Source organism: Ambystoma mexicanum, chromosome 13 (assembly GCF_040938575.1).
Source record: "Ambystoma mexicanum isolate Mex_15411 chromosome 13, UKY_AmexF1_1, whole genome shotgun sequence".
Lineage (NCBI taxonomy): Eukaryota > Metazoa > Chordata > Amphibia > Caudata > Ambystomatidae > Ambystoma > Ambystoma mexicanum.
Window position 1 is genome coordinate 194,447,198 of NC_090938.1, and position 25,180 is coordinate 194,472,377.

Consider the following 25,180-nt stretch of genomic DNA (forward strand, 5'->3'; position numbering starts at 1 on the left):
TGCATTTTACCTTAACTTTCCACTTTGGATTATGCAGTAATAAGAGTTGTGCGTCCTCCCCAGGCTTTGCTGTACTGGTAACATACATCCAAACATCACCATAGCTCAGTGGGTGGACACAAGGGGCAGCCTGCTATGGGTCTCTTGTTCTTGTCTCTGTTCGGCCCCAGCACTGTGTCACTGTCCCTTCACTCCCAACTGCCATCCCCTAGGTCCCTCCGCTCCTATGTACGCTGTCCGCAGCCCCTAGTGCTTCCACCCCGTCTCCATCCATCTTTGACTGGGCAGTGGAAACTGTGAACAGACTTATTCCCTTTAATGTTTTCCCACTGGCCATCTTGTTTTTTTCCAGTTTCGGAATTCGGTGTCGCTTGTGATGCCTATAACTGGAAAATATTCAATTGGAGTACAGCTAGGGAGGAATGACATATGACGAGAGTCAGTAGGTGTTTGGTTATTTGTTAACCTATGGTCTGCCCATGGCAATGCTAATCCCTATGGCCATTCCCACCCATTACTGCCACTGCCCGCCCGAAACACCACCGCATGGGAACTCTTTGAGCTCGCTTTAATCAAGCCTTACCGTAAGGCTTTGCATTCAACGTGCCTGCTAGTGTTTTGTTTAAAGCAGTCTTGTGAGAGTTAATGGCATAATTGGAGCTGGAAACAAGTTACTGATGCAATTAACATGTCTTGCCAGGTCTGCCTTCAGTCACTGCACTGAAGTCCTTTTTAAAACGAGAATTGGCAAAGCCAACACTTTTGGCTTGTGCATAAAATGTAAGCTTTCACCAGGCACTGCTATTAGACGCTCAGGTACTCAATCTATTGTGCACCTGCTACCAACTATGGGTAGTTAATTCCACTACTGTTGTGCCTGGCAAGGCCTGGTTTGAGTCAATCATTCTAAGCAGTAGTGGAAATTGAATATATTATCATGAGCTACAAAATCAATTTAATGGACGATTTTATGGCTAACCTAGATCGTTCTCAAAGATGCTCAAGAATCGGAGACACAGTATTCCTCTGTTCGTGTCTCCTCAACTTGATGACGCTGGAATCATTTTACAGGAAGAACGCCAATTAGAAAATCGCTCTTTTGAAGGGTAGTGGACTTTTGCACGCGTGTCCTGTAGCTATACCCACCCCCAGCACTGGTCCAGCCAGTCACACGTCTCTAGTTCACCTGCCGAACATGCCGCCATTTTGCGGCATCTGCAGCTTCCTGGGTGGCTGTCTACAGCCTTCGCAGCAGAGCGCCAAGTCGCATAAATGCTATCTGTTATTTAGGATTGCTATCGCCGATGCTGAGGCGCGCGTGGGGAGCGCTGATACTTGGCTACACGCTGGAAGGTAAAACCCATTTGGCTTTTGCGTAGGAACATTGCAGACATGATGGAGAGATTGCAGATAATTATCCTCGCCTTGCATCTCGAAGCATGGAGCTGCTCATCCAGGGAGCTGGGATTTTAATAACTTACACCCACACCGGGAGATGGGGGGCGGGCAGGCCTGGCGCTCACGCATCAGTTATTTCACAGATGAGCTTGGTCATGGAGGCTTTGGGCGGAACCTAATTAATTACATTTCAAAAATGATTAATCTTTTATAACGCGCTCAATACCGGAGACCATTCTCTAAGCGCGGAGCTGGAATTTGATGTTTGTGTCACTTACAAGACAAATGAGTTGCTTCCGATCTACCCTCCCCATCATCGACCTGCAAGGATTCCTAGTGGGCATTCGGACAAACATATTCGCCTTGGCAGTTAAGAGGTTCAATGCACCGGTCCCCTTTCCTAAGTTGACAATAGAAAACATTGCTTGAAAGAGCCCACGTTTCCGCTCCTTCGGTTGCATTGATATTTTGCATCTGATGGATGTATTGGTCTATTATTGCACCCTGAATTAACCTGCTCCCAGTCACTAGAGTGATTTATCTAGTCCCCATGAAGGCATCATCACTGCCTCAATATGAAGATCAAAAGACCAGAAATTGACAAGACAGTCAAATAATAGGAATTAGTCCATGCACAATTTAGGACAACATAGCTGGGAAGATTCTACCCGATAAGCCACAAGAAAGCGGTAACACCCGTGCCGAGGAATGTCCAGGGAATTGAATGTACATTAAGGATCATCTTAGGAATCTATTGTTTAATATTCAGGAATTTCTTGAGGATTGAATGATTGTTAAGGGTGGAAAGGTCAAGGAATGTATTGCTCATTGGGGAAATTGATTAACATTAAAACCATGTTTTTAAGAATTGAGGTCTAGCCTAAGAGACCTCAAAGAAATGTATTAGTCATTACTGAGGATTTTGCTTTTCTTGAGATTTGGAATATTTTCCTAGAATTTTCACGAGGACTTTTTGATTAATATTTATGCATACATTGAGGATTGAGGGTGGATCATTGTGGAATGTTCAAGGAAGTTAAATGATGAAACGCATTCAATAAACACACTTTTGTATTTATTGGCACCACAGTTCTTTAAAAAATCCCTATTTCTGTTATGTTCTAAACTGGTGCAGATGTCGGTCTTGGATTTGCACCGGATTTGTTTGTATTGCTTGGCTGAGGGACCTAGGATTGTGGATCCCGCCAGTCCATGCACCCGAAGGCTCTCCAGGAGAGAGCAGCGAAGATTTCCACATTCGCCCACAAGGTGCAGGTTGAGGTTCTGTGGTTTCGGCGCACGGCACAGAACGACACTCTGAGGAGCGAGCGGCTCTGTGGAAGGAAAAGAACAGGACAGGAAAACCTCATGCCCTCTTTCAGTGCTTGATGGCTATGGTGGCCAGTACTCTGGGGCTATCTGCTCCATGCAGGTCCAAGGATCGCTACCAACGTTTTGTGTTATTCTGGAAAAGAGATGCTGGTGTTTGCATAAAGCAGCCTTGCACTGCAGGGCGTGAATGCCTCTTGCACCATGACAACGTTCTACTTTGGACAGCAGTACCAATGCATCGGAGTACTTCCCGGTGGGAGAGATGAAGAATGGCTTCCTGTCCTAGGATGTCCGATCCTGCAGTCAGGACGGGACACCGTGGACTGTGTGGGAAGGTCCATGGCCACTAGCACAGCAGTCGGGTGACAATTGTGGCTGAGGAATTCATGGATTGTGGCCGATGTCCAGACCAGGCTGTTGTATATGCAATATACTTGTTGGCGCTAAGGCAGATGACACCTTCCAGAAAGTCGAGTTGTCGATGGTGACTTCTAAGTCTTTGGGGCTACTGGTGCAATATCCTTCTGCATAGTAGTCGTCTCGGAGCATGGGGTTTTGTCCCTTTCCTGCCTTTGCCCCGACGTGCCAGGGTCAGTCTTTCGTGCAAGGCAGGCGCTTTCCCGAGAGGCAGAGGAACGGGTACCCAGCAAGGGGTAATGCAGCAGCTGCTGTCCCCTTCGCTCTCCAGGGTGCCAAACCTGTGACAGGCTTTGCTATTCATCAGCAATGGTGGGAGGCATTCCTTGTTCAGCCCAGAATGGCTGAAGACCACGTCTGACTCTAGGGCCTTAGGTCATCTGGCAGGGATATTGCCTTCCATTCCTTCAGCACCCCCTGAACCACAGTCCTTTCTTTGGACCCCATTTCAATAGAGGAGGTCCATCAGCTTCTTAGGAAAGGCGCAGTCGGCCAGTTTCATGCGCACAATGAGGGAAGTGGTCCTACTCCACCTATCCTCTGGAGCTGAATGACGGGGACTTGCACACCATCCTGGATCTGTGGCTGATGAAGTTGCTGTTAGGCAAGGATAAGTTCAAGGTGGTCTACAAGCCCTCGATCTGCAGGACTGTTTGGTTTCCCTGGACCTTCAGGATGCCTACGTCCATGTGCCAAATCATCAATAGCACAGAGTGCATGAGGTGTGTGGTGCGCTAACACCATTACTAGTTTAATGCAGTGGTAGAAGTGTACCAAAAATAGTAGTAGAACTGTGCACCGGCGGGGGACAAAGTAGGCAGGAAGGGAGAATTGCGCAAAACCTTTTCAAGGGTTGCAGACATGCTGTTTTCCAGCCAATTAACTTGAAACCGATTTCAGTTTAGCTGTAACTACTATCTGTTTATAAAGTGGATGAATGTGCTTTGACTTCACAAAGAACAGTTCCGGAATGGAGAAAATGGTTGCAAAAAGTAGTGCAACTGTTAACAGTGAAAAATAAAAGTAGTGGAACGCTGCTCCCATCCGTTCTTGCACACTTCAACCACTGGTTTAAGGTCCTGTTGTTTGTGCTTCTTCTGCTCCCAGGGTTTTCACCAAGCTGGTAGCAGTGATGGTAGGTGACCTCAAGGGGGGGTGGGGGGGGCATTCACGTCTTTCCCTACCTGGATTAATAGTTTGTATAGCTCACTCCCAGATCTAGTGTCATAGCATCTACTATGCACATGCACTCTATTGACACACTGGACTTTTCCCTGAACTTTAAAAAGTCTCAGGTTTTTCCATCCCAGTTCCTCCGTTTTATTGGTGCAGTCTTGGATAATCGCCTTGACAGTGCCTTTCCGATGGTCAGTGGCCTCCAATTCCAGGGACAAATCAAGGCCTCAGTCTTCATGCGCCTTCTAGGCCTCATGGCCTCCTGCATCCTAATGGTGCCATCGGATCACTTCTCCGTTACCAATGGTTACAGTTTCAGGGACACATGTTGGACCATTTGCAGGTCTTGGACTAGGTGACTCAGGATCTTGCGTGATGGGCCATGCAAGACAACTTACTGAAAGGCGCATTGTTTTGCCAACCTTGACCCCTGGTGATGGTGGTTATGGACGCATCTCTAACTGTTCGGGGTGCCCGCGTGCCAGACCTAATGGTGAGCGGGCTGTCATCTTCCACAGAGTCTCTGAACCTATCAACCTGCTGGCTCTGAGAGCAACCAGGCTGGTCCTGCTCGCTTTCATCCCTTTTGAGAAACGAAAGACTCTGCTGGTTCTGCCAGACAACAATGGAAATGCATTACCTCAACAAACAAAGTAGTGTGGTGTCCTTGCCTCTGTGCAGAGAAGCAATGTGACCGGTTCTGGGCTTCGGAGTATGGTGTCTCTCTGACAGTGCCTCATCTGGCCAGATGAGAGAATATCACGGAAGATGCCTTGAGCAGACAGAATTTGACCTCCCATGAGTTGGGAGCTCTGTCAGGAAGTTCTGGAGGGATCTTGTGGAACTCTTCTCCCTTCCAGTGTCAACAAGAAGTGCAGGTTGTAATGCTCCAGGGAATTTCCTTGTTGGGGAGCTCTGGGGATGTGCTTACGGTCAAGTGGACTTTCAACCTCCTTTATACGTTCCCTCCAATACCTGTTATTCCACTGGTTCATAGTAGCTTGTACCTATTTGGTTCCACAATGATCCCAATCGCCCCAGACTAGTTTCAGAGAATGTGCTGGCATGCCCATCTGCCTTCCCGGGCACCTTCTGAGTAAAGTAGGGTCCTCTACCCAAACCTCAACCGCTTGAACCTTCATGCTTGGCACTAAGAGGCTGAGATACAAGGAGTGGAACATGTTGGACAACATGCTCAATGTGTTTCTTTCAGCTCAGAGGCCTGCTGTGAAATTCATTTATGCCTGCCGGTGATGTACATTTTGAATTTGGTCTCGTCGGAGAGGCCTGGATCATTTATCCTGTCCTCTATCTGCTGAGTTGAATTTTCTATCTTTGGCCCAGGCAGGCCTGCAGATTGGCACTGTAAAGGTTTACCTCGCCGTTATGTCGGTATTAGAGGTCCCGCAGAAGTGCTGATTTTCACAATCCTCACTGTTATGCAGTGCTTGCAGGGTTTGTGTAACCAGTTTCCTCCCCACCAGTTTATGGGTCTGGTGTGGTATTTTAATTTAGTTTTAACGTTTCTAATGGGCACTCCATTTGAGCCCCGCAGTTCATGGTCTAGTAGATAGCTTGCCCTTATGTTGATTTTCCTGGTTGCCATTACTTCTGTGTGCGCTAGCTTTAGACATTGCATGAATTGGTTAATGTCCTTCCTCACTTTTTTCACATATTTTGTATATTTTTATCCTCTGTGTCATTGGTTAGTTTACCTTTAGGTGCACTATAAGGCAATGAAGCGTGTTATAAAATCGAAACTAAACTATGCCTGTTTTTCCAAAGAGAAGGTGACTTTGAGTGTGTGACCCTCCCCCTTTCTGCCAGAGGTGGTATGGAATTTCCATCTCCCTTATAAGATCCATCTTCCTGTATTCTTTCCTCCACCTCACCCTTCCAAGGCAGAAGAATGATCCAATTGGCTGGATCTGGCACGAGCCCTTAAGTTCTATTTCCATCGTACTAGAGGGTCTAGGAAAGATGATGATAAGCTTTTCGTTGGTTACGCAGGCACTTGTGCTGGCAGGCCTGGGACCAACCAATACGTGTCCAGGTGGATCCTTCACTGCATGCTACGATCTGGCTGGTAAGGATGTGCCTGAGGGTCTCGGAGCTCATTCTAGCAGGGGAGTGTCCGTCACCACTCCCCTGCAGAGGGGAGACCAATCCTGGATATTTACTAGGCAGAAATGTGGGCGTCCTTGCACATGCCCGTTTTGGTGGGGTGGTCTTCCAGAGTTTTCAGGTTTGGGTGATGTGCTTGGGTCCTCCCTCCTCCAAGTTTACATACTGCTTTGGGAGTGTATCCTAGATGAGGAATCTGTGGGAGGAAAGAGTCCATTAGAAGAACACATTTCTTACCTCCCACAAATTTTTTTTCTGATCGATGCTCCTCAACTGCGGGATACCAGTACACCATTGGTTCTATGGTCCCTCAGCTTCAGAGTGCTAGGGAAAAATGGTGGAACTGAGGCCACAGGCTCGATGCTGCTATAGATACTGACCCCGAAGTCATGTCCGGCACGATGTGCATAGAAGCGTCGGACAGAGCAGTGCTTCACCACCGGGCAGCAGATGTTTCCATAAAACCGCTTTGCAGGGATAGCGATATCAAAGATGAGGAATACATGGAAGCAAATCCATCAGAATGAACATGGAGAGGTGAGTAATTTGTTCTTTACTTCTGCCTAATTTCCTCCTTGTGTCTGCAAACCCCTTTTCGGATTTTCCTCTTACTTCACTCATGCTCTTGTTTTCTTCTCAGCAGACTGTCTGGAAACCAGCAAACAAGAATTTGGCCCTTTAAAAGTGCTATAGTGGGGTTTAGATCAAAGGCTGTACAGGATATTTAACACCAGGACCACTGTCGGACACTACTTTACATCTAACAGTGGAGCATCTTTACTGTTGCACTGAATATAGTTTAACCCTTAAGCAAGCTTGCTGCTAAGGGAAATATAGTTTCTCATACACTGGGGTACAATCGATGTTAGCATAGTGTAATGAAAAACATAACACCTTCACTGATTTAATCAATATATTATGTATAGTTAAAATCAGTACACTATATCTGACATTGTGAATCCTTCACCATTGTAGTCATAATGTTTATAATAAAAAATGAATATTCCAGGCAGGATGCTATCTTACACTAAAGCTTTGACTGCTACAGACGGTACAGTATGTATAACAAAAATACCCCCATTGTCACAGTACTTCCAGCTCTAAAGTCACATCTCCAGGCCATGTGTAGGACTTCAAAGGCTAGCGCGTCTCTCTGCCCACTCTGTGCGCAAACACACTAACCAAGTGCTTCCCACTTGCCTCTACCACTCTATTCGGTAAAGTTAGACCTCGCATCCTTCTTCCAATTCATGACCTACCAGTCCTGCCCAGAAGAATCCACACAAGCGCCACCCCTAGATCAGATCTCACCCTTGACCTTGCTTCCAATGGCCTTATAAAATCCACCTCCAATGCTAGATCCACCCACATCACAGGGGCCGGCGCCCCCACTAGCAGCCAGCACATCCTACCACAATGGTCCAATGTGCTGCACACTTTAAAACACCACTACACTACAGGCAACACCACAAGAATGAATACCTCTGCATTACTGCAGGAAACCCCCAGCACACAGCCATAATTGATGGCCATCTCAAGCATCTTACAACCGGCCAGCCTATGTGTTGCAGCTGACTCGGGTCCCACAGTGACTTCTATGTCTGCCACCACTTGCGCACCAGGCAACTCTAGGAGACTCGCCTCATTGCTATCCTCCACTAAATCCCACTTTGCACCCCTCTCAGGCCAACCTAAATACCCTGACTGCCAACCACAAACCTTAAAGGCGCTCTAGTCAAAACCAGATCAACCGCTGTCCATTCTCTTGAAATCGCGGACCTCATCACAGATAACCTCAACATTCTAGCGATTTTCTGAATCCTGTCTTCATGCAGCTTCTGACTTGTACCTTCTGCTTGCCTTACCTACTAACTACACCATCTTCTGCAAGGATAGAGCAAGTGCCACAGGTGGCAGGGTTGCCCTCATCCCCAGAGACTCCCTCACTCTCAGAGAAATGAGCTCCATTGCCTCTCCCACCCGTGAACTCCTCACCACCAAGGTCAATATATCTACTACTGTCACGGTGACCATCCACCTGCTCTATCGCGCCCCTGGCCTCATCCTCTCCTTCGAAGAGGATATCCTCCATTTGTTGTCTGGCGCTAAACTTACATCAGAAACCCTTCTCCTGGGTGACTTTAACCTTGGCCTAAATGACAAAGAACACCTGAACGCCTCATTCGTTACCAACTCACTATCAGAGCTACGTTTCGTACAACGCATTCCTCAATCCTACACATTCCAAGGGTAGAATCCTTGATTGGCTTGCTGACTTAAATTGCAACACCTCAGTCACTGCCAATCGCCCTTGCTCCTGGACTGACCACAATATCATTTCTTTCACATCACCACTCATGATTCCCACCCCCTGTTATGCCCCCCCTATTTACCTCCTTTAGCAACACAAAGTACTAAAAATATCACCAAAGATAGCATTCTTCCCCTACTGGATGAACTACTCCTTGCGCCTAAAAGTCCCTGTGACCCAGACACCTTAGTGAGGAGTTCCAATACCACACTAACCCACGCCATTGACACTGTGGCCCCCTTGACCTTGAGGAAAGAAAAAGCTATCTTGCATTGCAACATAGATTCTCACCAGAGTTTAAGGGCACATTGCCTTCTAAAATGCCAGGCTGAAGCTAAATGGAAACGTAACCCCATGGATCAGAATAAATCTAGCTTCTCGCAGACAGCTGATGCTTATAAAAAAAAAAACTGCTATCCTTTTAGAGAAAAAAACTACCTACAACACTAGGATCAAAAAAGCCAAATCCAGCTGCGGGGGATCTTTTCACAATCATGCACAAACTTGATTTGCCGGCACCCACGCCCACCTTCTGCACCCAGGTCAGCACTTGGTGCACTAATATCCAAAATGCCCTCTTACACAAAATCAATACTCTCCAGAGGAAGATCTTTGACAAAAAAAACTGCTTTCAATATCACGACTCCTGATGGCTCAAGTTCACAAGCCCCTTCCTCCAACATCACCCCTTTTTTTATTTAAACCTGTCTCTGATCGCCAACCTAATCATCAAAGGGCTTAACCCATCAGGCTGCAAGGGTGACATCTGCTCAGCAGCTGCATCAAAGACTGTGCAAATACACTGGCACCTTTCTTTGCAACCTTGATTATCTCCTTGTTCACCTCCTGCCATGTACCCTCCGTAGCCTCACAGATGCTTAGGTCCTCCCCCGACTAAAAAAGCCGACGTTAGACCCCCACCATACCTACCAACTACCAACCCATAACTACTGCTAATTAGGACTCCCAGGTATGCCAGAGCGATGCTGGGGGTCCGCAGATTCGGAGGGCCTAACACCCTCCCCAGAATAAACAGAGGACTCAGACGGCAAGCACAAACTGCGGTTTATTGCACATAAAAACAACCGGGATCAGTACTAGTCGGTTTTCTTGCATTGTTACATCATCACTCGGGCCCTTCCCCCTAAAAACCTATCACCATGTGGTATTGGCCCCTGAGAGTCTCTACCACCTATAGTTGACCCTATGGGTGTTATTCTACTGGTCCTCGCATGTCAGGTGGCTGGCCTGTCTCATCACCAAGAACTAACTATAACATTTTTGCAGAGTAGTGGGCTTACCATTGGTTCATGCCCTTTGCCATTCACCCCTGGAATGTTAAGCTGTGACTGGTTAGAGCTGTTGCCCCCAGGTCTGGGACTCGATCGTGCTCTCAGTTCGCTCTGCACCTCTTCAAGGTGGTGTGAATGATTGTGTGTCTGTATTGTAGCTTGTGTACACCACCTTGCCTTATGAGAATATTCTCCTTATGGTAGCAACACTTGTTGCAATCTGCGTCTGGTTTGCTGAGACTGGCTCCTCTTTCTCACTGTTGATGTCTGTCCATTGTCTTGCTTGTCTGCACCATGTGTTTATAGACCACAGATTTGAGCTCTGCAGCTCCCAATTATGAGGATGTATTCAGTTTCTCTGCAGCTGGTCCCTTGTTGTCTGGGGATTGGAATGTGTATTCATATCTCTGACCTTGGCTGTGGGCCTGTCACACACGTCTTGCTCTCTGTGCTGCCTTAGTCAGCTCTGCTAGTCTCCTGCTCAGTAGCTTTAGGGCTGCTGTAATAATAATAATAATTTAGCATTTATATAGCGCTTCGAACCCTCAGGCATCTGAGCGCTGCTTATTATTACCTACGGTGTGTGGTGCTCATTTATCGACCTCGGATGGATGAAAGGCTGAGTTTGGCCCTGCCGGGATTCGAACCTGCATCAGCAGGCTCTGCACAGATGTCAAAGCAAGCGCTCTGCTTGCTGTGCTATCGGACCGGCTGTATTTTTCCAAAACCTTAAAATGCAGTTTCTGCATTGTCCATGTTATAATACGTTCCCTGTGGGTTAACTATACATGGTTCGATCAGGTTCCATATATACTCCTGTATGTCCACGTAAATATTGGCTTTAAGCATCAGCAAGCTTGCTCAGGATGTCTTGTGCCTTGCGGTTCTGCATTACTGCATTTGGCTAATGACAAAATAATAAAAGCATTGACAGTAAGTATGTGTATCTGTCCTCTAGCTATAGAACTGTATGCTCATGTTCTTCATGTATATGAATGTGTGTTTGTGGTGCAGTGCGGACTGCACATAGCCTTCACTAATGCTGCTATGTCCTGGCGTCACTAATGACACCAATAACATGGCTTCTTGGTGCTTAGTCGAGGCTGTCAATATAGGTTTCCCTGTCCAAGGTCACTAGCTCGTCTCCCACACACGCGCAGAATTGCATTGTATTTGGTCTGTATGGCTGGCTGAGAGGATATATTTCAGTGTACTTGTTGATCAGGATTTGTACAACATAATGATAACGATGTGTTATTTATATAGCGCCTTTATCCAAAACGCTTTACAGAATACATATTTACATACAATATCACCCAACCAAAATTGGTACTCATTTATAGACCTCAGAAGGATGAAATGGCCGGGATTCGAACCTGCGACGTGCAGATCACGCTCAGATTGCAGCAGCGAGCACTCAACCCGCTGAGCTATCTTACCTACATAAGATGAATGGTGGTGAGCGTTTCTAGCTCTTCCTCCTGAGAGGAACTTGGGGGGTGGGGTGCAGAGGGGGGACTCGAGACTCACTAGCGTCCCTTTTCTGCTAAAAATCCTCAACTGAGTGGTGTATATTCAGATCCAGAGTTTTTGGGAAGCTTATAATCATTTGGGCCTATGACAATCGGGCTTCTGATCAGGTCACGGCACAGAATCTGCCTTACTGGACTTGAAAATCCAACTAGACGTCATTAAGATGCTGGCAAGTCAGCCCTCCTCTTGCTGGACTTGTCGGCAGCATTTCATCTCGTGGATCACTGAATCCTGAGCCAACATCTGTGCTCTACAGCACACTTCTCTTCAGACGCCATCTCCTGGACCTCATCATTCCTCTGAGGGTATTCTCATTCAATGCTGCTGCCTCTCCAGCCCCCGTTCCATGTGGAGTCCGACTAGGTGTTTTCCCGATACTGTATAACATATTCACAAACCCTTTTATTTGATTTGCTTGACTACAAAGGAATCACCTACACAAACTACGCAGATGACACACAGATCTTGCTACCCTCACTGGTAACTATGCTTTGGACTCTCACAACCTCCTCACCATTTACCACACTATCCGGACCTGGATGATGTCTCATCACCTTTGTATCGAGGACGTAAAGACAGAAATCCTATTGGTTGGATACCAACCCACTCTTAAACTTGGCCCAGACTCCAAATCCTTCAGGATTGAAGGTATCCCCAACATGGTTTCTAGCAATGTCAAAACTTTGGGTGTCTACCTGGATGCCACCCTCTCCCGACAGGTCAAGGCAACTGCATCTTCTGCAGCGCACATTTCGCAATTGATCAATGCTCGCAGACCCTTCCTGTCTGTGGAAAGCTGTGTAACCATTGCCAGAGCCCTCATTGGTTCAAGACTGGACTACTGTAATGCCCTTTTGGCAGGTTTCACTTCACACAACATCAAAAAAATACAAACTGTCCAAAATAACGCCCTTCGAGCAGCAGTCAACATCCCAAAGGGGGAACATATGCCGGCGGTAAGAAGTGTGCACACTGGCTCCACATCCGGGAGCGGATCATCTTTAAATCTTTACCCATCACGCATAAATGCCTCTCTCGCACTGCACCCAAGTATCTCTTGCAGAAATGGGCCAAATCACAATGCACCAGACCCACCCATTCTGCTTGCCCCCCATCAGCTATCCATCACCAGATTCAGACGAAGTAGATGTGGCATGGCCAGCTTCCCTGTTCCAGCTGCTAAGAACTAGAATGCGCTACCTTTGAACTTGTGATCAGAACAATCATCCTGGACCTTCAGACAAAAACTCAAAACATTACTTTTCTCTGCCAACAAACCCTTCTAGCGAACTCTTTAGTGTACCCGTCTCTACCCTCTCCTTTGCATTCCTGCTTCTCCCTACAAAATGCTGACCTTAAGTATGCTATGTTTGAAGATCTAAACTAACCTGTAATAAGCGCCTTGATGCCTCCGGGTCCAGAGTGTTTAACAAATGTAAACATAAATAAAGTGTTCCTTGTTGTGGACAGTAGAGAATGAATAATACACCCCCCTGCACATACCCTTGTTGGCCAGTACACTATATCTATCAAGGAATAGCTTTGACTGTTGCAGACAGTAAAATATGAATAGCAATAATACTCCACTGTATCTAATGTTGTAAGGGTTCCCAAACAGCAGGATGATTAATTATCTCGTGTGCTCCTTTTAAAATGATGGTTATTGCTGCGTGCCAACTCCATTAGAGTGCCCTACTGAAGTTCTCCAAAAGAACAAAAATGACCCCTAGTATGGGTGAGTCATGCGCAATAAACTTATCCAAATTGTAGATGGACCATTATATTCTTATATGGATTTTCAACATCAGAAATGTGTTTAATAAATGTATAGCTATGTACAGATATGTCACCTCTTTCTTTTGGTACTGAATAAATGTTCATGTATCCAGTAAGTTTCTTCATTAATCCATTTTTTTTTTTAAGTTTCCGATATTATTTGCTAAACTTCAAATGTTCATTCCTTTGTTCCTGTTTGATGCTTTTGATCTGCAGTATATTTTACATTGGAAACTTTCAATGGTATAGTCTTATAATATAACTATTGGGCAGCACTTCAGCGCTACAATGAGTACTGAGAGTCTGGAGTACAGTATAGCAAACATTGAACATCCACACTGTTACTTTATGTCTAACACTGGAGCAGCATCACTGCTACAGTGAGTACAGTGTATCGCATGCTGGAACACTGTCACTGCTAGAGTGAGTACAATGTATCCCACACTGGGGCCCCATCACTGCTACAGTGAGTACAAGGTATCTCACACTGGAGCCCCATCACTGCTACCGTGAGTCCAGTTTATCCCACACTGCAACACTATCACTCTTACAGTGAGTACAGTGTATCTAACACTGGAACAACGTCACTGCTACAGTGAGTACAATTTCTCACAGTGGCACACTGTCACTGCTACAGTGAGTACAATTTCTCACAGTGGCACACTGTCACTACTACAGTGAGTCCAGCTTATCTCACACTGGAACACTATCACTGCTACAGTGAGTCCAGTTTATCTCTCACTGGAACACTGTCACTGCTACAGTGAGTATGAGAACAGTTTATCTAGCACTGGAACACCATCACGGCTACAGTGAGTTCAGTTTACCACACACTGGAACACTGTCACTGCTACAGTGAGTACATTTTATCTCACATTGGAACACAGTCACTGCTACAGTGAGTACTCTTTATCTCACATTGGAACACCATCACTGTTACACTGTACTCACTGTATCTCACACTGGAACACTGTTGCTTCTACAGTGAGTTCAGTGTATCTCACATTGGAACACCGTCACTGCTGCAATGAGTGCAGTTTATCTCACACTGGAACACTATCACTGTTACAGTGAGTTTAGTTTAGCAATGGAACACCATCACTGCTACAGTGAGTCCAGTTTCCCTCACACAGGAACAGTGTCACTGTTACAGTGGGGGGGTACAGTTTATCTCACACTGGTACACTATCACTGCTACAGTGAGTCCGGTTTATCTCACACTGGAGCACCACCACTGCTACAGTGAGCTTAGTTTGTCTAGCACTGGAACACCATCACTGCTACAGTGAGTCCAGTTTATCTCACACTGGAACACTGTCCCTACTACAGTGAGTACAGTGTATCTATCACTGTTACTGTGAGTACAGTGTATCTAGCACTGGAACACTGTCACTGCTACGGTGAGTACAGTTTATCTCACACTGGAACACCATCACTGCTACAATGAGTCCAGCTTATCTCACACTGGAGCACCGTCACTGTTACAGTGAGTACAGTTTCTCACACTGTCACTACTACAGTGAGTCCATCTTATCTCACACTGGAACACTATCACTGTTACAGTGAGTACAGTTTATCTAGCACTGGAACACTGTCACTGCTACAGTGAGTACCATTTCTCACACTGGCACACTGTCACTGCTACACTAAGTCCGGTTTATCCCACACTGGAACACTATCACTGTTACAGTGAATACAGTTTATCTCACACTGTCACTACTACAGTGAGTCCAGCTTATCTCACACTGGAACACTATCACTGCTACAGGGAGCATGAGAACAGTTTATGTAGCACTGGAACACCATCACTGCTACAGTGAGTTCAGTTTATCACACACTGGAACACCGTCACGGCTACAGTGAGTACAGTTTATCTCAGACTTGAACACAGTCTCACATTGGAATACCATCACTGTTACACTGTACTCACTGTAGCTCACACGGGAACACTGTTACTTCTACAGTGAGTTTAGTTTATCTAGCACTGGAACACCATCACTGCTACAGTGAGTCCAGTTTACCTCACACAGGAACACTATCACTGTTACAGTGGGTACAGTTTATCTAGCACTGGAACACCATCACTGCTACAATGAGTTCAGTTTATCTAGCACTGGAACACCGTCACTGCTACAATGAGTTCAGTTTATCTAGCACTGGAGCACCGTCACTGCTACAATGAGTTCAGTTTATCTAGCAATGGAGCACCACCACTGCTACAGTGAGCTTAGTTTGTCTAGAACTGGAAAAACATCACTGCTAGTGTGAGTCCAGTTTATCTCACACATGAACACTACCACTTTTACAGTGAGTACAGTTTATGTCACACAGGAACAGTGTCACTGTTACAGTGGGCACAGTTTATCTAGCACTGGAGCACCGTCACTGCTACAATGACTTCAGTTTATCTAGCACTGGAGCACCGTCACTGCTACAGTGAGCCCAGTTTATCGCACACTGGCACACTATCACTGCTACAGTGAGTCCAGTTCATCTCACACTGGAACACTATCACTGCTACAGTGAGTCCAGTTTATCTCACACTGGAACACTTTCAGTACTACATTGAGCCCAGTTTATCTCACACAGGAACAGTGTCACTGTTACAGTGGGTACAGTTTGTCTAGCACTGGAACACGGTCACTGCTGCAATGAGTTCTGTTTAGCACTGGAGCACCATTGCTGCTACAGTGAGTCCAGTTTATCTCACACTGGAGCACATTTGCTGCTACAGTGAGTGCAATTTCTGTATCAGTGAAGCTTCTTTGTTGTTCTGTTTTCTATCCTTTGCATGGCTTGCAGGAGCTCTGTTGCAGGCAATATTGAGTGTCTAGCACCAGAAACCCCAGACTGTTGCAGAGAGCACAAATGATGAGGTCTTCTCCATTATTGCATTCTGCTTCTTTTCGTCAGCCGAAATTCCTCTCCTTCCAAGCAACTCTGGCAATACTCCAGGCGATGCAAATATGTTCAGTCGCCTGCAGCATCCAAGATCTTTGCATTTGATTTTCACGGATTTAATAAAACATTGTTAGGATGACACATGCTTAAAGGGCCTATGGGTAACTGTATGGTGTGCACCATGTATGCTACAGAGAACACTGTGCACAAAATACAGTGCACAATGTCCTTTGTGCCTTTCATGAGGTGCAAAAATGGACAGTAGAGGATGTGCTGTGCCAGTGGAGGAGTAGTTCAGGGGATTGGTGAGAGGTGAGGGGTGCAGGAGGAGAGAAGCGCAGTGGCAGAGGGAGTATTCAGTGGTAAGGAGCGGAGGAGAATGATATAGGGTCCCAGGTACGGTGCGCATGTAAGGTCATCCTGACACAGTGGGAATGTGTGGGGATTACAGGGTTGTCCTCAGTGAGGCAGCAGAGGTTTGGGTGGAGGGATGTGACATGGAGGGAAATTACATCCTTTTTGTGACTCCCGTTAGAGAGAGATGGTTACAATGGAGTTGCGAAAAGGCCAAAAGACTGGATGGAACAAGACTTAAAAAAATAAGGCATTACTCTGTATATGTTGTCCTCAAACCTCAAGATGAACTTGGTCATAACACAAACGTCAAAATCTAGGCTTAACTCTAGGTCTTGAGGGTGTTCCGAAGAGGACGTGTCTGTCCTCTTGGGAACACCCTAACCTAATCCAAAATAAGATTCCCACAATGGCCAACAGAGATCTCAAATCTACACTTGCCAAGCCTCTTAGACTGCAGGCTAGCCCTACTCTAAAACTCAAATGCCAAAATCCGTTTGCCAACCCAAAATGCCCACACCTGCTTCCTCCCTTCCTGTGACACGTACTGACCTAACTCTGCCCATGTTGTACCCCTGGAGCTGTGGGAATCTGTAATCCTTTTTGAGATTGGTTCTTTCCTAAAGGTCGCTGCGTCATGCTGTAAGGGTGCAGAAGGAGGATACTGACACACAGGTGGCATGGTTGTTGACATACACCTGTATTAGTAATGACAATAAAGAGAACACCTAACTTTCCCTAACTCTAAGAAGGGTTTCTCTGTAAAATACTAAGAGTTCAGTCAAAATTTCAGTGTTAATCAATAGTCCACCATCCTGAGTCAAAAACCTACTTCTGTCACTGACACTTATAACTAAACTAAAGAGATAGTGTAACTTCTTGGTCCAGAAGAATGGCTCCTTTCTCCTGGACAATGGATCACGGTTCCAATTGTTAGTTGGGATCTTTTACCTGAAGAAATGACTCCCTTGCCCAGGTCTCAATCCCGTTCCAAGGCGCAAAACAAAGTTCCAGGTTGAAATGACAAAATGTAGTAAAGTTCTCAATTAAAACTCAAAAGGTAAAGTTCCAGTTTAAACATCATCATTCCTTATTTCCCATAGTTGCTTCTTCACTATTGGATTCCTGGAGAATGCCTCCCTTCTCCAGGTATCTTGTCACAAAGCCAGGGGGAATTACTTGTTATTCTTAATCTCACAGTGCTCAACACCAGGGACAATGACTCCCTTCCACTGGTCTTTCTCAGGCTTGTTTTCCCCAGTTAACAATACCAAGGGGAATTCCTCCCTTCTGGTGGTCTTTTCCTGTTCTCTGTTTCACAGTTCACAACACCACGGGAATTACTCTTCCCCTGGCCTTTCTACTTTGGCAGACCTGGTTCACTAACCTGCCTAGCACTCCCACAAAGATGTTTAAATCTTTCTTTGTTCTTGTGTGTGGGTCACAAACCCGGTTTTCATCCCTCTTCATCTCTACTGGCGTCTGACCAACCCAGATACCTGCAGGTCACTTGCCAGTGCTTTACGGTCAGTTTTGGGCGTCTTGGTGATCCCACTCTGACTTTGGGCTGCTTCTCCAGCAGCTGTGGTGGCTCTGTGTAGTGTCTTCTCCTTCTCGGGCTGCACGTCTCCAGCTGAATGGGTGTTCCAGCTCTCTCGGGTGGGATGGATGCCTGTTCTTTATCTCATTTCATCGGTCTGTCCACGGGGACCTGCCAGCACTGCATCTGCTGGCAAACAAGCATCTTGGTTCCGGTTCTACCTGCTTGTCCTCGCTCGCCGTCTTTGAATCTCCCGGCTCCTCCAGGGAAGGCTTCTCCCTCACTTTTCTGTAGTTCTTCCTCTATTTCTTTGTGATTCTCCAATGGGTGTTAGAGAACCACTAGACGGCTCACTCTACATTATAGGAATAGTCGATAGGGCTCTGCACCTTCTCCTCATACCAGTATGATATGATAGGTTATATATAACGCGATTAACACCCAGAGGTTTCTAAGTGTGGTCCCGGGGATCAAACCTGTGTTGCTCCGTCTCGTCTTGCTTCGAAGGTGAGCACGTTGCCCCTCCCGAGACACATCAGTATTTGCTGATTGTATTTGTTCTGGGTCATGTTTAATCTTCATCGTCCCAATATGAGGCAATGGTGTTTTACTTGGGTAGTCCCTACTCTTCCTCATCCTGGTGGAAGTTAAGTACTGCATTTTGCAGAGACACATGGAAGTCTGTGTTATGGAAGTTAGGGATGAGAAGGTGGGCCTCATTGACTGAGGCGAGGTAATGAAAGTGGGTGGAAGGTGAAGGATGTTGTACTGTGTACCACCTAGATGGTCATCCTTGTCTCTAGAGGAGTGAGACATGAGATCCTCCCACCGAGTAGCACCTCATGGGAAGGGGCTCCCCCCTGGTGATTAGTGACGACATCTCGGGATTCGTCACAATGCCGTCTGATAGGTTAGTCTGATAGGTTAGGCAGTCTTCTTAATCTTATCTATGAAATAGTTATTGCAAGTTTCTTGTAAATTATTTTTTCTTAAATTAAGTTCTGTTCCTTCCCCAATGGGCCTATTAGAGGTTTACAAGCTGTTGTATGCATCCAATGCCGTTGGTGCCCTTTTGGAATCTGAAAAGGAGTGCCGTGGCTCCACGGCATTCTGTGGTTCTTGAAATGCCATTCACAAGCTTGTTCCAATCGAGACTCCTGCTGTAAAATCGTTTTAGTATGCATTTCAGCTCCACAGTCTGTTCCCCACAGCACCAAGGGATTTCTGGACAAGAACAGGTGTCATGGAGTCCCCTGTAAAAACGAGCCAAGGAGAATGGAAAACGAGGTTCCTCGTGTAATGTTGAATGGAGTCCTCCAGGTGCAGCTGCAAAACCTAAGAGGATGTGTAAGGGGTGCTGCAAGCATCAGAAGTTGTGGGAGTCTTTCTGTAGGGCCCCTGGGTGACGCATAAATGTCCATGAGGGTGGCAGAATGTCCCCTCATTCTCTCCCTGCCCTGCTCCCCTGTGAGCTGGATGCAATGCCAAGGGTGGCGCGAGAATAGAATTGTTGTTTTTTTAAGCTGCAGGAAGGTGGACTGGAGGAGAGAAGAGACGCTAAGCCTTGGTTAGTTGACCCAAAACTGATGCAAATAAGTGATGGACGGCGGATAATCTCTTGCAATATGGTTGCAGTGAAAGTCTGTCCTGTTCATATATTCAATGAAAAAACTTTGTTAAAGGGACGTTCTGGTTAAGTTGCGCTACTAAAAACCTTTAAAATTCAAAGAAAAAACTTTGTTAAAGGGACGTTGTGGTTACAAGTAAAACCGAAAACCCCCTGAAATTCGCTAGTTATGGTAAGCTAAGCAACCGCAACTCGTGCCACCACCGTGCACTGCTAAGAATAACACCCATGACATCAAAGATGACATCCCAAATATGATTGATGACATTACTGATGACATCACATGTGCATTTAATGTTCATAGGAAGTCCCTACAAGGGCTTGTGAATGTAATGTTGGCAAACAAGTGTCAGGGGTCATCTGGAGATGTGTGATAAACTACATACTTGATTATGCAATGTATTGCTCCAAAGAACATTCAATTACAGTGTTTCTAGAACAGGAACCCACTCATACGGAAACATGGGCATTGGCTGCAGCATACTCCATAGAGATGTAATATTTCTAATTTTCCAATGTTGGATAGTAAAACTGTGAATGCTTCTGTATCACACTTTTGCATACTGTGAAACATATACTAAGTAGGTAATAATGCATCACTTACTACATGCTTGTACTACTACACACAAACATTAAGAGACCACAATGTATACAAATATGGGGCTTATGCAGGGAGAGTAAATTAAGTAAACAAGAGGCAGTACCATGAGCCACTGTGCATAACCAACATAATAACATGATTATCTTTATGCATAGAAATGATTGCTGTGTTTCAGGCCTGCTTCTTCCCCTATGTATGTGCATCATAAGATGCGATTGAATTCTAAGGAAAGTACTGTAAGAAAATGTGAGAATAGCAATGTCTACAAATGTAATACCTTTTGAATTTTAAGTGTTTGACTGTCAGTGAATAAACTTACCTGGCCTAGATATGTCAGTGTACAAAAAAAGGGGGCTAGACATGTGATGTCATCAGTGATGTCGTCAATCATATTTGTGATGTCATCTTTGATGTCATGGGTATTATTCTTGGATGCAGTCGAACGGACCGCATCCAAAACTTTGCATGGACTAAAAGTCCGAAAAATGCTACCACCAAAGTTTCGTACCACCAAAAGTTTGAATCTTTGGTGGTAGCATTATAGGTAAGTATAAAAAAAAGACTGCGGGCGTGTCCCCTGTAACACCCCGCTCACTATACTGTGTGGTATACTGAGTGGGGTGTTGCGGGGGGACACCTCTGCAGCACACCCATGAAAAAAAGAAAAATAAAGGGGAGTGCGGGGGTGTCCCCCACAACACCCCGCTCACTATACTTTACAGTATACTGAGTGGGGATTGCGGGGGAAACCCCTGCAGCCGCCGTAAACAAAAAAACAAAAAAAGGAAAGGACCCTGTGGCGCCGGTTCCTGATCATGGAAGTGAAAGGGAACTGGCGTCGCAGGAAACCAGCGTGAAGAAGAAGGTAAGTAGGGTATGTTTATGTTTGGGATGTGGGTGGGGTGTGGGTGGGGGTGTGTGTTATGGGTGTGTTGTGTGTGTGGGTGTGAGTATGTGAGTGTGTTCACACGAGAAAGGTGCGAACTTTGGGGAGTTCGCACCTTTCTCATGCGAACGTTCCGGTCGTGGTAAATTCAGCCACGGCCGGATCCCTTAGATTAGTTATTCTTAGCAGTGGACGGTGGTGGCGCGAGTTATGGTTGCTTAGTTTACCATAACTGGCGAATTTCAGAGGTTTTTCTGTTTTACTTGTAACCATAACGTCCCTTTAACACAGTTTTTTCATTGAATTTCATAGGTTTTTATTAGTGCAACTTAACCATAACGTCCCCTTAACAAAGTTTTTTCATTGAGTTTCATAGGTTTTTATTAGTGCAACTTAACCATAATGTCTACGAACATCTGACTTCATTGCGGACCTTCAGACAGTGCCACATGACCATATGCTGGCGCGCGTCACCCCACCTCATCACCCCTAACCTCCCCAGAGATTGTTTGATAAGTTTGACAAGTGCAATTTTGTGTTTTTTATATGTTTTTACGGCGATGTTTGCAAATCCAACATGCATGCCTGGACTGCCCCACCAGGACACCGGGAGTTTACCCTGTAGGCCTCTGGATGTGTAGGGCCTCTTTTCTTGGGGGAAGAATACATAATCATGTGGCAACATTACATCCATCCAGGCCAGCCTGAGCACGTGCCCTAGTCTGCTCGCATGTGCAGGTGCATCCGTGCGGTGCCTACAGCAAAGACGAGCTCTATCCATTCAGCATACAGAGCATTGAACTTAGAGTGACCTGCTGCGACTTGAGGCGGTGGGGCTGAGGGCAGCAGGAATTCAACGGTATGGATTGGTATGCCATTTTGTTTTTTTTTCGTGCTTAGCGATAGTGACCAGGCTACATTGTGCGATGTATGGAGTGTAAGTTGAATTCCGTGTCCAAAGATTATCCCAGAACAAACTCAAGCCTTTACTTTACTGCTTCCGTGAAGGGGGGTGTGCAGGGAGGCGCCACAAAGTGGCTGCGACCAATGTTTGCTCCGTGCAAATCACCAACGGAGGCCATGTTGTTATGGTTAGGCAGTCAATGGATGGATGGTTTGAAAAGCTGAAGACCCCTTTTACTTCCCTCCTGTCAGTCGACTAGTTGCAAACTGCCTCATTTATCCATATCACACTCACCAGACTCATGCCCATGTGTACACGTGACGGGAGGGGACGCTTGCGAGGGCACCCCTGCCTGCCAGCAGTATACTCTCGGCTGCACAACATATATCATTGCAAGGCAGCAGGCATGTGGCATATAGTATTGATGCATACACACAAGAGCGTGGAAGCCTGGCCAAGGAAGGAAGGTGGCTCGAAGGCTGGTGAATGCAGGGCAGTTTCTAGTCCATTTGGGGCCCTGGGCGAAACACTAGGAATACGCCCCCACCCACACCGCATCCCGCGTGCCCCTCCCACTGCACCCCGCGCGCCACTCCCACTGCACCCCGCGCGCCACTCCCATGGCACCCCACCTGCCACTCCCAAACTACATTATTCAGCAACTCCTACCCAAAGTCAAACAGTCCGTCACACAAAGAATGCATTGCCATTTGCAACGGTGGGCCATCTTTTCATTGGTGCCCAAGACAAGACAATTGTATGCCCCAGTCCCACTTAGGCTAAAGATAATGAGGACTGGGCACATCTAGAGACCATGAATATGGCACAGGATGCAATATATACAACCAACAAAGAACACAAGATGCTGAAGGGGGCTTGGAGGCAACCTAGGCCAAAAGTGCAATGACAAGGAGACACCTGCACCCAATAAACAATCACTTTAAAATTCTTTCAATGGGAATCAAGTGTATGCTTTGATACAGTAAAGTCTGACTTGTTATGAGGATACATGGACCCGGATTATGTATTTATTCATGCAATGTTTGTTGGGTACCTGTATATTTATGTATGCAATGTTTGTCGGATGCAGATATCCCACAAACATTGTATAAATAAATAAATTATCCGTGTTCATGTACCCGATAAACATTGCATAAATAAATAAACCGGGTCGTGGCTTAAAGAAGATTTACTCAGCAACACTGCTCAAAACGATTATCTGCATAATGAAGTAACTCCGCACCAGTGCCATGAAAGTGGTTTAAAGTGCAATTGATATAAAGTTTGGCAACGAAGCAGCATGAAAGAAATAGCGCCGCTTGAAACTATTATTTTGGCCATTTTCTGGGCCTGTAAGGACGCACAATGGGCCGAAACGGGTCTCTGTTTATATCGTGTAGGGGCCCACGGTAGGTCCCTGCAAGGCACGCCAGATCCCCACAGCCCACTGAACCTCCCCTCCCATCACGATGACAGCAAGAAACCATTCAGTGATTAATGGCCCACTATTAGCAGTTTCCTGCCGGCATTGTGATGGGAGGGGCTGGTCTTAACTGCAGGGGGACCTCAAGTGTTTTCAATGTTGTGCATATACCGCCACCCCCCCGCGGCGTGAAAGTGGTCAGAGTGAGCCTCTGACTCATGTAATGTCAGGACAGCGCCAGCACCTGACACGCGGAACTTTTCGAACGGAAATGCACCGCCCCACACATTGGGGAATTTGATCCCCTCCAGAGGCTCCAGGGACCGGGACAATTGCTCCCCCGGGGCTATTGCGCCTCGGGCAGCTGCCCGCCTCGTCCGGGGCCAAGAAACGGGCCTGGGTGAATGCTATCATATTGAATGCATTTGTCTCGAGGAGCAGGGCTCGTCCGCCCACGAACAGTAACATCCAGCCGTGTTCAGGACACCACAGCCATTATACAAAACTCAATCTAAATACATGTTCCGAAAGTCCATTGCCGCGATCCTGAAAAGCTGTCTGGATTTTGTCATTGGTTGGGTCACCCATCTGTAGTGGCAGACTAGACAGCTCTTACAAATTCATTAAGAATCTCTGCATCTTATCAATTTTTTGGTTAAAATACTGAGCCTGTTGGGTGTCACTTCCACACTACTAGAGGTGTTCCTCGGGTGACCTTGCTCCCGCGAGCTTTTCCTCCTCCAGCCCTGATGCGTTCCCAAGCGTGCATACATCATTGCGGCTGCAGTGAGTCAGTGGAAGCTGCCTGCCACCAGGCCTGTTTACCCAGATGGTGGCCTACTAGTTAGTTCATCAAATCTACCACTGGGTGCTAGTAGACCTCAGTGTACTAAACGTCAGAGAATATTAAGGTGATTTAACGAAAAGTGAGCCCTTTATATGACGCCTAGCACCCTCTATATTTGCCACGTGCTGCGATGTTGTACGCTACTGTGGGCACCAGCGGCCAGCAAAGCAGTATGCTTTAGAGCCTCAGCTACAACTATCCGGCCTGGCCTGCCAACGTGTCTGTGCTGCAGCCAACAGTGGAACTTTATTGCAAAATGATGTCATAGGGGGTGCATGTAAGCGAACCTGCGCAGTCAGGCCTCCGTCAACAGTCACCACCTGCATCCAGCACCTTATTTACTGTTAAAACAAAGTTTGGGTTATGAACCCCACCCAATAAGAAACATCCCGTTTGCGCTCTGGCTACGCTTGACATTTTTGACACCCTAAAATGTCCCATATGAAGCTGGATGCTGCAGAAAGGGTGGGGGCGACACCAGATCCCTCGAGTTCCAGTTCCTTCCCATTGCCAAAATCTAGACAATTGTCTACTGGATGAGGCATGGGAGGTATAAAGCATGGAAAGGCAGCTTCCATCAATCTTCCCATAAGGGAAGACCGCTTTACAGCCTGCGTTCAGTTATCACACCCGGAGTAATTCCTTATTATTCCTTCCAAACATGTGCAGCAAGGAACCATGGCCATGACCGTTTGCATGGCGTGAAATCTTTACAGACGTCTGCTGCGCCTAGACACC